General features: G+C 52.6%; 1 long non-coding RNA gene across 3 annotated transcripts in view; it reads right to left on the reverse strand.

Annotated features, from left to right (window-relative positions):
* Positions 1-14,237, reverse strand: part of LOC114059916 — a 78,126-nt gene that overhangs the window by 44,518 nt on the left and 19,371 nt on the right. For all 3 annotated transcript variants that reach the window (XR_003571771.1, XR_003571769.1, XR_003571770.1), the window contains exon 3: positions 9,317-9,581. This is a non-coding gene — a long non-coding RNA (uncharacterized LOC114059916). The remainder of the gene's footprint in view (positions 1-9,316; positions 9,582-14,237) is intronic.

Genomic DNA, 14,237 nt, shown 5'->3' on the forward strand with positions numbered 1-14,237 from the left:
TCCAAACACCCAACCTTACTGCAAAGCTTTCAGAAAGAGGGTGTGTGTTCTTCATTCCCCAGCCCCTGGGGCCCTGAGTGCCAAATTCCACTTTTGTTACTGCAAAAATGGCATTCTCAGCTCTCACAGCTGAAGACTGAGAACGCTGCTCAAGAAGGAGACCCCTCCTCCTCAGACCTACAATAAATAAAGAGAGTTAAAGCAACATTTGTAAACTAGAAGGACTTGAAGGCAATTTTGTGACCTTCTCAGGCAGTTCTGGCATTCTCTGTAGCTGGGAGAAGCAGGGCAGAATAAAGGGGGCTTGATCAGAGGACTGGGATGGCTCCATCCCACATGGGGATTTCTGGAGGTGGAAGGGCTGGCAGACAGGAGGCCCAGGGAACAAAAGCAGACGTTTGAGAGACGTTTACAAATGGATTTCTGAGCCAGAATTTCCTGTGCATCTCTGCAAACAAACCTGGCCTCTGCACGTGGGTTGAGGACAATTTAACCTGCAGTCTGAACAATAGGATTAAGCACTGGATCAGCAGAAAAATGGTTGTGGATCATGATTGTTATTGGAGAGTGATTGTTTCCCAGTGTGCATTGTTTTCACAGTGTGCAAGTGTCGGTGCCTTTGTGAGATTTAATGGCCCAATTATCCCAGTTCTACATGCCCAGCCCTGCTCTCCTGCTTTGCCAGCAGGCAAACACACCTCACACCTCTGCCACTCCTTCAGAGGTAGTCCTTGATTTAACTTCTCCCATGCTCAGGGAGGGGAGAAGAGGTGGTCTCCGGGGTGAGAATCCCATCCTAGAGATGGCTACTTGGGAGCAGGACTTCTCCCGTGGGTGAAAATCTAATTTACTCAGTAAGCAAAAATCTAGCCAAAAATTCTCGTTAGAGTTGAAGTTGTGCCAAGCCCTCCTCCCAAACATCACAGTGAGTCATCATCCTGGTCTCCAACAGCTCCAGCTTCTGTCACCCACCACCTGCTCAGCATCCCAGCAGGCTTCCCCTGGCATTACCAGCAAGAGGTTCAGCTGGGATGTCCAAGGAAAAGAGGATTGACAGGGCAGTGACGGACAAGAAAGTGCTTCCATCACCTGAAGTAGCTGTGAGGAGGTTACACCAGGCCATAGATCCTGTTAGCCCCACAGTCCCACTCTGAGGAACATCCTGCAGATATTCTGTGGGCAAAGAAACTCCCCTTGGGGGCAGGGCTGCCTGCAGAGCAACACTGAGCCCAAACCAGGCCAGCCACGGGATGGGCAGTGCTGCTCCTCCCCACCAAGGCAGGGTAAGGCCACAGGGAGAGTTAATCCCAGAATTCCAGAAGGCTTTGGGTGGGAAGGGACCTGCAAGACCATCTTGTTTCACTCCCTGCCATGGGCAGGGACACCTTCCACTAGATCAGGTTGCTCCAAGCCCTGTCCAGCCTGGCCTTGGACACTTATAAATTAATTACAGAGCTCAGAAAGAGGCAGGGACTGTCTGGGGTGTGGAAGGGACAAAGCTCCCCTTTCCTCTCCTAAGAGCAGCCTGTGGCAGGTCATCCAGGACCTATCCTGAACACCATCAGCTCCTCATCAGGACATCAAAAAAGCAGTATAACAACCAGAATTGGAGAGTTTCACCACAGGATTGGACATTTATGTGCACAAGAACAGCATCTGCAGTGACTCCAGCTCCAATGACAATCAGAGCAGCTCCTGACTCTCCTGCTGCCTGCCAGCTGGGGTCAGGGGGGAATCTCTCCTCTCAGGGAAGTATTGCACAATTATGGGCATTATGGGATTTTTATGCCTTCCTTTAAGGCATCCGGCTTGGCTTCTGCTGGAGACAGGATGCTGGGCTGGAAGGACTGTTGGTCTGTTCAGCTCAAACAGTTTTTATGTCCTAATACAAAATTAATGGTTCTCTCACTGTGACTCCATGTGGCAAAGCTGTCTGCTCCGGGCATTCCAACTGGCACAGAGCAAGTGGGGCTGAAAACTCATTTCCTGCACCAGCACAGTCACCCCACACTCCCTAGGGAGCAACGTGATGCTGGACCCTGATGGGCTGCAGTGCTGAGCTCCTGCCTTGAGGGATCTCCCATCCTCCTATGCCAGGGATACCAGATCCACAAATCTCTGTGATACAGGTGGGTTGTGCAGGCACCTGTGTCCCCTAAACCTGACTGTGCCACCTCTTCAGCAGCCTCTCTCGCTGCCTGTCAGGTTAGGCAGGAATAGCTGCCTTAAAAACTGTTTTTCAGGATCCACATGGAGGTTCCTTCTGACTGTGGGGAGTGACAGCTCATCCCTCACTCAGATAGCCAGGCAGAGCCACTCATCTTCACTCGGTGACACCTTTTATCTACAAACACCCAGACTGACTCACAACCAGCCTGTGAACCCGTCAGGAGGTTTTTACCAAGCCAAGGGTGTGTTTTCCTGGCTCCCATCCAGCATGGTGCTGGAGGCTGGAAGAACTGCTTGCTCCCATCAAGACCTTTTCAGGGTTTTTTTGAACACCCCCCGTGTCCCCCGTGACTGGAGCAGGCTGGTTTCGTTGAGCTGATTATTTTGGTGTCCAAGTGGGAGCCGAGCTCTGCAGCTGCTGTGTGTGTGGTTGGTTTGGGGCTTGTCCTGAGGGAGTCCATGGCACTGCTGGGAATTCTGACTCCAGAGTCCTGACTCAGGTGTTCTGCAAAGCCACAGGACCTGCTGTTTCCAGGTCCACCTTTGTGCTCCTGTGCCCCTGCTGGGGCCAGCACAGGGATGGAAATGGCAGGATTTGTCCTGCTGGACCCACAGCAAGGAGAGGTTTGAGCAGCAATTGTCTACCCACAGTGCAGCTCCAGAAGCCTCTTCCCTTTGTTTTTGTGTCCAGCTGTAACACCGCAACAAATCCCACCATCCTCATCTTCCTGCTTCCATCAGATCCTGTGGAACTCTCCACCCCACTGAAGGCTCCTCTGCCTCCTCCACGCCACTGCCATTCCCAGCTGTCTCCCACTCTCCTCAAGGCACTGCCCACAGCCCTTTCCCACGTTCCCTGCCCTCCTTGGCTCATCAGCTGGCCAGGTCCCAGGCTCCCCACACAGCCTGGCTGAGCAGCCACTCACCTCCCTGGGGCCTGCAGGGTGACACCAGCCAGCCCTCCCCACTGGGCAGACGAGGCTGGAGTCAGTCAGTGGGCCCAAGAACTCCTGGAGGAGAGCTGGGACTGACAGGCATCCTAACCACGTGTGCTGGTTGCCTTAAAGGAGGGGATCAACCTCCCCTAAAGCAAATTATTGTGCACCATGACCTTAAGGGGGAACTTCCACCCTGACCCAGCTGGCAGGCAGCTTATTTCACTGGGCAAAAAGGACTAAAAAATTTGGACCCGACTCTGAAATAGGGAATTTCTCCAGGGGGTCGAGACAAACTGAGGGACAGAACAATGAGGCAGACAGACAACCAGAGCCCCTGAGCCCACCCTGTGACACTGAACTGTGCTGTCCTTGCTTTGCCCCCTCTAACCACAGCACTGTGCTGAACTCTGCCTTCAAATCCCCGGCTCTATCCAGGGGAACAGTGTCCTTATTCCTACAGGGATGTTGACCAAATCATAAAGATGTCATGACACTGTCTGGGCTGACATGCTGATCAATGCTTGTCATGCAAAATTATGCTTTTCTGAGACTAATAAATATTGATCCTTTTTGTTCCTGTGTAGCACTGCAATAATGAGTGACTTAAATGTCCACCAGTACTGAGCTTGCTCCATCGTTTTCCAGCCCCCAGCTCCCTGGAAGCATCCCTTTGCATTTCCTACTGACACTGGTGCCAGTGCCTGATCCTAAGGAGGGCACAGCACCTCTGTGAACATCCACCTCCCTCCGTTTTTCTGTCCTTGGAATGGTACTTATGTTACAGTGGTTCCTGGGAAGCAGCAGAAAATAAATGGAACTGGAGGGAGTGCTGGGGAGGGGGAGGAGGGTCACGTCCTGGGCACGTTTAGGATAATAAACAGGAGAAACCTGGCCAAGTGCAGAACAAATAGAAACATTTAGGGCTGCTTGGCAGGGGGATGGTGTCAGCTCAGTGGGCTGGGTCAGACGGCTGCAGACTCCTTAAATCAAAGCTCTGGAGCTCGGCAGCGAGCGCCTGGTGACAGGCTCTGCTGGACACAGGAATCCATTCAGCCCTGCTGAACTGATCCAGGTGGCAGCAGCACTGCTCTGTTTGCTCCTCTCCTGGAGAGGGGTCAAGCAGGGCCCTGCACTTCACACCCACTTGGCTCCCTCAGCTCCACACCAGAGTGTCCAGCGGCGGCGGCTCCTGCTGCTCGAGGGATCCCAGTGCGATGTGATGGCACCTCCTGGGTTGTGTTCCTGAGCTCCCACGGGGCTCTGGGACCCTGTTTTCTCCAAGTCTCACTGCCTCTTCTCCTCCCATCTCCCCCCACCACGGGAAGAAGAGCCTTTCCCTGTCTCCTAGGAGTGCAGAGAAGGAGCGGCACTGGAGAACGTGAGGTGTGAACTCAGATCCGGGACTGCAAAGGGATTGATGATGACAGGAGGAGGCCTGGCTTCAGTCACTGCTGCCTGGCAGCCAGGCAGTGATTGGATTTGTGCTTTACACATATTTTGGGAGCAGACTAAGGGATTGGATCCATACCCGTCGTGAGCAGAGGGGTTCAGCTGCAGCAGTGAACCACAAAGAAGGAAGGGCCAAAGGTCCATGGTGCTCTGTACAGTCTCAGGGAAATGTGTCCTGCTCCCCCCTCCCCACACAGACAGCTGAGTGCTGAGAAAGCTTTTAAGGCAAAAAAACTATAAATAAAGAACGCTGTCCCTGGAACACAGAGCTTAAAATATGATGGCATCTCCCCCAGACTGTAAATGGGTTCCCTGAAGAGCTCCCCCAGTCCTGAGACCCTCCCCTTCCCCACTGCCCTCCTGGGAAAATTGGAGAGGCAAAGGGCTGCTGTTCCAGCAGATTTGCAGGAGTGGGAGTTGAAGAATCAATGAAGCTCTGAAAGCCAGTGGGGAAAGTCATTCTGCACCTTCCTGACACCAGGAATAAATGATTCAGCGCGAAAGGGAAAAAAAAAATACAACAACCCTCAAATGAGGCTGGAATTACCCACTGGAGAGATATTTCATCTTGAAGAATTGTGTTTGCTGCAGTGTTCATCTCACTGAGCCACAGCAAGGCTTTAATATCCAGCAAAAGGTCAAACCTAAATGGGAATTGGTAGAGCCTGCTGCAGCTCCGACGCCAGCGCCTGCACACACAGACCAGCTCCCGGTCCCTCACACGGAGCAGCCACGCCAGGCCAAGGCCTGGAACAGGGAGCTGAGCTGAGCTGGACCACATAGGAACAGCTCCCTCTCCGATGGGATCCCAGGCACAGCTCAGCCCAACAACGTCCTGTGCTCGCTCCCTTGGGACTGGGTACAAAGGGACAGCCCTGCCTGCCGGGGTGTCTGCAGCAGGTGGATCTGGGGAGAGGATTCCAGATTTTCCACTCAAAGGATGTAGCTGATAGTAAAGGAAGGGGGGATTTCAAGGCGCCTGAGGGCTGCAGGGGGCAGCTGTCAGCTCCTCCTCAGCTGGGACATCAGTGCTTGAAGGATGCCAGAGACTCTGCCAGTGCCCTGGGGCTGACCTGGTCTGAGCCCAGGGTGGTCTGGGGGCGGTGGGAGCTCTCTTCTCATGCCCATCAGCTCCCCAGGGATAGACAGTTCTTCCCACTGTTCCTACTTCTCCCTTGGTACTGTTCCTGCCTCCCTCCACAGACACACACCTGCTCAGCCTCTCCTTGGTTAATATGCACTCCTTCCCTCGGGCTCAGCTCTGCCCTCTGGGAGCCTGGCATCCCTATCCCAGGCTGGAGCAGAGCTCCAGGGATGAATGAGGCAGACAGGAGGTGGAGGGAAGGCAGAGGTTCCCAGGCAGCTTCCTCCTTCCTCTTCACCATGACAAAGGTGAGAGTCCAAGAGAAGCAAGGAGTGAACTGAGCCCTTCCTGTAACATCCACTGTCCTCCCAAGAGGGAACAATGCGGGTCAGTGAGCTGAGCTGGGCAGAGGAGGATGTTACCTAAAGCAGAGCTGAAAATCTGCTAAAACTTTGGGGTTTATAACAAAACTGGTCCCAAGCTACAGGCAAACTGCAGACTCTGCAATGAAATGAGATTTGGGAACTAGCAGCTCTTCTGACAGCCCTGTGCCTTCCACCTGCCACCTCACTCATCCAACATGACCTGTAGCCCTCCTGCTTTCCTTCCTGTTCAGGACCAGCCAACACTCCTCCATCCTGCCCATGGTGTCCTCTCAGCCCTTCCTGATGAACAAGCTGCCATTCCTGCTGGGCATCCTGGGCCAACGTGGATGAACATCCACTGGAGAATCACCTGAAACTACCACTCTCATTTCCACTTGTGACTCAAGCCAGATCTCCCTACGTACAGAGAGATTAAATTTCTCTCAGGATAACACAAGATAATTTTTTGTTCAAATATTTACAGTTAAAACTCACCAGAGAATCAACAGGACTCTGCTGGACAGTGCTCAACTACCCACAGCCCCCAGAGGCAAACAGGGTTTAGGTGGTATTTAAAGCATCCAGAGACATCCAGAATTCAGCCCTCTCAAGTGTTTCCCAGGCCAGGCTGGGTCCCTGCCACACATCCATGGCTCTCAGGGCAGCAGGATGAACTTGCTGTCCTTTTCTCCCTAATAATGGTGACCACGTGGACGTGGCCAGAGTGGGTCACCAGTCCCTCACATGCTCACACTGACAGGAGGTGGAGGCCATCTCTGAACTGCACCCAGCAGCCACATACTTGGGAAGCCAGTGCTGTGGAAAATGGGGTCAGGTTGCTTCTCCCCATGTTTGGCTTTGTGGAGCTGTTTGTGTCTCCTGGATCCAAGACTTCCCTGGCAACGCAGCGGAGCTGTCATTTGGAGATCTTGTCCTTTCTATCCAGGATGTTTAAATTCAAGCCTCAAACTTGTGGTTGGCAGGGAACGGGGGCAAACAAACAGCCAAACAATCTGCTGTCAGTTCCTGACAGTCTGGCCTGCAACAGTTATCCCTCCTGTCCATGAGGAATGTCCGAGTACAGAGGCATTGGCTCAAGGGCCTGTCACAGATTTAAGCTGCTCAGGCTTAAGTACAAGAGAAAATTGGAAAAAAACGGACAAAAAGTGTATTGAAACATCTGAGCTTCGCTCCCTCCTCTATAAGGTCTGTTGTTTCACTGGCAGAGGGAAGGCTGAACTCACCCACAGCTGCACTGAACATCTGGGGGCTTGACTGAGGAAGATCCCCTGACTGCTCCTGAACCTTTCTGTTTGCTGCTCCCCCACCTCTTGACCCTCTTTTTGACATGCCAACCTCCATTTCCAGCCCCCTCAGCCACTGCTGGGACTGCTGCTGTGGGCAATGTGTGCTCTGAGGGGTTCTGGGAGGTAAGGACAGCTCGGTCTGACAGAGCTGCTGGGAAGGTGCAGAAGCTCAGCTGGAAATCGCCCTCTCCTCTCTCTGCTCCTTTCCAAAGCTGAAGGGGTTGGAGGGAAGCTCACCTCAATGAGCCAGTGCTGAGGAACACTGGCTGGATCCCTGTGTGAGAAGCTCTGAAGGCAGCACAGACATCCTCAGGTGTTAATCCCATGGGATGAGTTGGTTTAACAGCCTCCTTTCCCTGGGTGGACAATCAGCTTCCACAGGGAGTCAATGACTTCCTGAGACTTTTCAAACACACACACTGCTTTTCTGGGATGAAGCTCACACCTCTGAAGGGTTCTCACCTCTCTCAGCACCCTGGGGCTTTCTGCTCACATACACTCTGCTCTCTCACACAACCGCGTCCTGCAATGCCATCCCATGCCAGCTTCCCTCTCTGCTGGACACAGAAGCATTTCCATGCAGCCATGGTGTTTGTGGATGATCCCTCAACTCCACCAGGCTCACAGGGAATGCAGGAGTATACACGACTCCTTCCTCTGGGTTGTCACCACTGTCCCCTCTGACAAGGCAAGCCCCAGCCCTGCAGCTGGCAGGTCAGCATTCCCTGTGCTGCTGAACAAGGAAACACAGAGGAGGGAATGCAGACAATATCCTAAACAAATCTGCTGTTTACAAAGTCCCCTGTAAACTGTTTACATTGCTGGGGAGAAACCATGGAGGCACAGCAGCTGGAGCGTGTTCTTCCCAGTGGGAAGAACTCCACTCCTGTTTGCTGCACTCCTGTGGGAGGAAGTGGAGCTGATGCACGTCTGGAAAGGCTGCAAATGCATGAGAGGAAAGAAGAGGCAGCAAAATCCCAGTACCACCCACTCCCCCAGCCCACCAGGACCTCCAGCTGCCCCAGCACTGCCTCCCAGAGGGACATGGCACGTCCTTGGGGTACAAGGTAGCAAGGGACAGCCAACCTCGGGCTGCTGAGCAGTGCCTGGGGTGGTGAGGCCGCTGGCAGAGGGAGCAGTCCTGGAGGAGCCAGCCCTGAGCCTCTCTGGAGCCCCTTGGCTCTCAGACACATGTGAAGTGCCTTGTGACTCTCAGCCCTCGGAGCCGCGGTGTGTGGTGCCAGAGGCTGCTGCTGCACTGTAGACATGGCTAAAAATGGGGCCTCAGAAGGGCCAGCAAGAACATTTTGAAGTGCTGGCATAAAATAAAAGCCTCAGTGTGCCTCTAATCTGCCCTGTTTCCTGTCCATGAAAAGCCCTTTGAAGTGCCTGTGCACAGGGCAGTGCTGGAACACCTGTGACCCAGCTGACCAGGAGCACGTGGGCTGGAGACACAGCGTGACTGCCCGAGCCGTGGGGCTTCCTTGGGGGGAAGGCACGGAAGGGTTAAACCCAAAACACACCCTGGATCAGTCCCCTTCACACTGGAAGGGTCATTCTGTTACTTGAATATTTGAGCAGGACAGTGAGAAAACAAGGCCTCCACTCCAGGAAGGTGATAAGTGCTCTGAGCCCAGAGATAGCACAAAGGGGGGTATGTGGGGATGGGCAGCCAGCTGGAACAGCAAGGACAGGGAAAACATCCTCCCTACACATGGCATGGCAGCCCTGACCTGGTATTTGGAAAGGAACACAGGTACAATGACTAAAAACACAAAAAAAGAAAGAGGGCAAACTCAGTTGTCCAGAGAAGCTGTGGCTGCCCCATCCCTGGAAGTGTTCAAGGCCGGGTTGGACCAGCTTGGAGCAACTGGGATAGGGGAAGGTGTCCCTGCCCACGGCAGGGGGTGGAAATGGATGAATTTTATGGCCCCTCTCAACCCAAACCATTCCATGAATACAGGTACAAAGATTCTAAAAAAACCTTAAAGTGGTTAAACTGACCCAACTGGTGTCCAAGGGCAAGCAGGGACACCACACAGCTCCATCAGCAAGAGGCAAGGGATGTTCATCCACATTTACTGCCAAACCTAGAAGAACTCCACTCTCAGCACCAGTCCTGCCTTCACTCTTCACACCGTCAGTCTTCCAGGGGCCCAGCTGTGTCCCTTTCCTAACCAGGAAAAGGATGGAGGGGTCTCCCAGCAGAGGCAAACATCCCAACCAGCAGGAATGTCAGAGGCATCTGCAGGACCTCTCACAGACTAAGCTAAAAGAAATAAAACAAGAGAAAAAAACCCAAAACTTGTCAGGACAAACCCTAACAAAAGATCACCAGGTTCCTTTGCTGAAGTAAAAAACTGAAATCTAAACACACTTTTCAGAGCCAACCCCAAAGAAAATTGGGGTTTTGCTTTCAGAAGCTTTTTGTGTAGTTACAAACATGTCAGCCAGCTAAATTTCTGAGAGACTCTCTAGAATAAAAACTTGAGCCATTTTGTTTTAAAATAAGTCAGAGGGACTGAAGCTGTAATCCCACACGAGTGCTGGGTGGGTTTCCTTGGCTGAAAACGACTTGCTGAGCTTGACCTGAGCTTTGAGGATATTTTTGCTTGACCCCACGTGGCTCAGGCCCAGTGACAGGGACCATCAGACCCCAGTCCTTGCAGAGCAGCATCAACCCACAGGGATACCCCAGTGCTCCCTCAGCCTCGAGAAACCCACTGGGGAAGGCACAGTTTGGACCAGGTGCTAGGATTTTCTGGTGAGTGAGCAGCATTTCCCACTTCAATTTTAATTCTTGGCACTGTGGATCACTTCTCAACCAGCCACCCTTCAGAGCACAGGCAGGGGGAAGAGATTCCTCCATGCAACATCGCCAGTGTGAGCAGATTGCCCCAAGGTGCCACAGGCAAAGGCAGAGGGAAAGCTCAGCAAATTCATCTGCCACAAACTCCCTGACTCCTCATGTGACAAACTGGTCAGCCCATGTGTCCTGCTAAGGGCTCTCTGAGTCAGCTGAGCATCTCTTCCCTTCCCATTCCCAGGGGGTTTATTACTATGAATCATTAAAACACAGTCCAAATGGCCAGGAATTAACCCACACACTGTCCCAGCGTGCAGCTCCAGTCCCATGTGTTTGGCAGTGTCCCAAAGTCATCTGCTGGAACAGACACAGACATGTACCTGGACCAGCCCTACACCCCCAGCCTCCTCCCACACCTTCCATGGGCATCCCCATCCATCCCTGATTCGCAGGAGGGCTGGGACACTGTCTGTGCCCTGGGAAAGGTGAGAGGTGACAGTGGCTGGTTTGGGGTGAGGGTCAGTGCCCCCTGTGCTTGCCCAAGGTCAGGGAGGGGTGGGAGCTGCCCTCACCTCCCACATCTCCTCCCCGAGGGCTCTGTCTAGACAATCCTCCCCACTGGGACTCCCAGGGCCCTTCCACGCATGGAAGTATTCCGGAATTCTGGCAATTAATTCTCTGTCATCCCCAAAATAGCAGTGCTGTGCAGAGGAGTGCCACAGGTCAGCAATTAAGGGGCAGAGACAGACGGCCAAGGGAGGCTCCGCAGGTCACACCTGCACTGCTCCAGAGCTGCTCTGGGAGAAAGCCCTTACGGAGCTCCGGAGGGAATGGCAGCTCCCAAGTCAAACCCAAGTAATAAGATGATCTTGTAGGGGGCAAGATTAATCATTATTGGCAGCCAAGAATGTGCAAGTCTAACAAAAGCCAAAGGTTCTTTTATTACAGTCCAACTGCAGCTGGGAAGACAATGTTAGCTAAGAATCATTAAATCTATTGCAAGAATAAATTTTCTTTGAATCAAACCATAAAATGGGAGTAAAATCCTCTTAAGCCAGCGGCAGCTCCTAATGGAACAGATATTATTATTATTTTTTTTGCAAGCCAAAAATAAATTTTAAAAAAATTGCTTTAGATTGCGAAGTGAATAGATTAGGCTCCAAAACGGAAAATATTTACTTGAGCAAAACCTGCTTAATTTAATACCTGTCCCAATTAATTTTTAAGTTTGGGTTTATAATTGAATGGAGTAATGACGTTTTCTGCCTGTACAAACAGGGATTTGTGAAGCCTGTTTGCCAAGAATTCAGGCAGCAGGAGAAGCATCTAGGAAAACTTTCCCAGGTGACATCAGTGCTGCTGCTGCACGTGCCAGGGATGAGTCTGGCAGCTCCTGCAAGCCTGGAAGGTGAAGCCAAGGTCCCTCCTCACAGTCGGTCATTAAATTTCCTGGAACGTCTGACCAGGAGGTCAGTCTGATATTATCAGCATTAAAACTAGTACAGAAAAATGGAAGTCATTTCTCTCTGCAGTCTGATTCACTCCCTGCTCTCAGAGCAAGCTTAGTGCACTCCCCCCCTCAGTGCTTCTCCCTCGCTGCCAGAGAGCAGGAGAGGCAGGAAGGGAGTGGAACTCCGAGCACTCACACGGGCTCTGTACACCCAGGTGGAAAGAACACCTGCACAACCCCTTCTCTGGGGCAGGCAGGGCAAGGAGGGAGCTGTGTCCTGTCCTGGGAGCTTTTCCCACAGCCAGACACTCCTCTGTGCTTTGGACAATCTGTCTTCCTCAGCTGTCATGGGGTGCACTCCCTCCCCTCTCTCCAGAGGGTATCCTTGGATGCTCAGACCTTTCAGACCTCTAAAAAGTTACCTGATCTAGATGTGGCCTCTGCACAGGGCATTTTTTGCATCAGCAAGTCAAGGGAGGGGATTCTGTCCCTCTCAGGTGAGACCCCAACTGCAGAGCTGCCTCCTGCTCTGGGGTCCAGAAGCAGAAGGATTTGGAGCTGCTGGAGCGAGTCCAGAGGAGGCCACGGAGCTGCTCCGAGGGCTGGAGCCCCTCTGCTCTGGAGCCAGGCTGGGAGAGCTGGGGGTGTTCAGCTGGAGAAGAGAAGCTCCAGGGAGACCTGAGAGCCCCTTCCAGAGCCTAAAGGGGCTCCAGGAGAGCTGGAGAGGGACTGGTACAAGGGATGGAGGGACAGGACAAGTGGGAACAGCTTCCCACTGCCAGAGGGCAGGGATAGAGGGGATATTGGGAAGGAATTCCTGTCTGTGAGGGTGGAGAGGCCCTGGCACAGGTTGGCCAGAGCAGCTGTGGCTGCCCCATCCCTGGAAATGTCCAAGGCCAGGTTGGATGGGGCTTGGAGCAACCTGGGATAGTGGAAGGTGTCCCTGCCCATGGCAGGGGTTGGAACAGGATGAGCTTTAAGGTCCCTCCCAACCCAACCCATTCTATGACTTTATGATTGGAACCCACTGAAAGCTCTCTGTGTCTACAGAAGTCACCACTGCCCAGGGGCTGGAAATCCCACTGCACTGGCCTACTCCTTTTTTTTTTCCCCAAAAGCCCCTCCTCAAGGCTGAACTGACACATCCACCAAACACACCAAAATGCTGTCCATAACCACTCCCTCCTCCATCACTTCCATGACACATGGTTTCCCTGCAGACAAGGATTCCTGGAGCAGTTCCACACCCCACTGGCAGGGGGTTGTCCCACCATTAGGGTCCAGCCTGGGAAGTACAACGTGGCCATTGGCTTGCAGCTGGCAGCCAGCTCATGTTGACATCCTGCTCCTGGAAGCACACCCTGTGCAGTAAGAGGAAAGAGGAAAAACATTTGACTGCAAACCTTCCTGCCCAGAAGCATTTCTGATCCTGTCTTGAGCAACTCACACTCAGCCCAAGTGTACACTTGAGGGTATGTCTGCTGTCTTTTGGGGAGGAAGATGAGAAAGCACAGGGACCTTGCTGGCACGTCAGAGCTCTGTTGCCTGTGTTTTCCAGCCAAGGACCTTGTTGCCAAGTGCTGGTGAGCGCTGCAGGCTGGTCCAGGCTCTGCACACAAATTACTGGTGCAGGTCTGGCTGTACGTTGTGGGGACAAAAATGAGAGAGAGACATGGATTCAACATTGAAATCCTAAAGTAAAATTGTATAAAGGTCAGATGGCAGCGACAGAGAAGGTGAGAAGCATTTCAGACCCAAACAGCACTTAAATTCAGGTAAGAAACAGGAAGTCTGTGGCAACAGCAGAATCATGGGAGTCCATCAGAAAACATCACAAGTTAATCAGGAGTTGGGAGCAAGTAGAGTCCAGAGCTTGTCAGGAAACAACATGTCACCAGGATTACAGGCAAACCTTACAGGGTAGCTGTGATTCTGAAGGCCTGAGAGTCAAATTGTGATCAAAGAGTCGTGCAGGCACAAGAGGAAACAGCATGGAACCCAGAATCCTTCTCCTAAAGGCAAACAGAGGCGACTGACAGCACAGCAGATCCTTCCCAAATCACCCCCCAGGTCCCAGGAGCAATGGATGAGGGCTGCTCACGTGACACTGACTGACATGCTGCAAGATTGTCTGTGGGAAAGGAACGAGAGGGGTAATTTTATTGTCATGTACCACAGGGGGGTGTAAGTAAAATCACAGCATGAGAAAATGACAGTGTATCTGTCTGAGGTCATTTGCATGCCCGGATAATCTGTGGGAGGGGAGCCAGAGTTGCTGTGTTTGACAGAGGCAACACAACAATGTGCCTGGGAATTGGCAGATTTGCAAGCCCTGAAACCAATCTCGTGTTTGCTGCTCCCAAAACCAAAATGACCAGATTTAATCATTTAAGCTTTCAACGATTACACTTTCCTCCCTTGTTAGGGGCTGTATGAGGGTGTCCTCCTGCTGAGCAAGCTGTGGGGATGGCACAGAGGGACAGCCCAGCTCGAGGGGTGTGCACATCCCAAGGACACGCTCAGGGGACACAAAGGGACTGTACAGTGCCCCGTGCAGGTGAAGGAGCACAGACAGGCACAAAGGCAGACACCAGGGAGCAGCCACTGTGGGCAGGCAGTGAAGCCCAGTGGTTTTTAGGAGGGATCTGGAAGAAGGAGGGAAGGCTTTG

This window comes from Empidonax traillii, unplaced genomic scaffold (assembly GCF_003031625.1).
Source record: "Empidonax traillii isolate 1590-97213 ecotype Southwest subspecies unplaced genomic scaffold, ASM303162v1 scaffold12:size2584012, whole genome shotgun sequence".
Taxonomy (NCBI): Eukaryota; Metazoa; Chordata; class Aves; order Passeriformes; family Tyrannidae; genus Empidonax; species Empidonax traillii.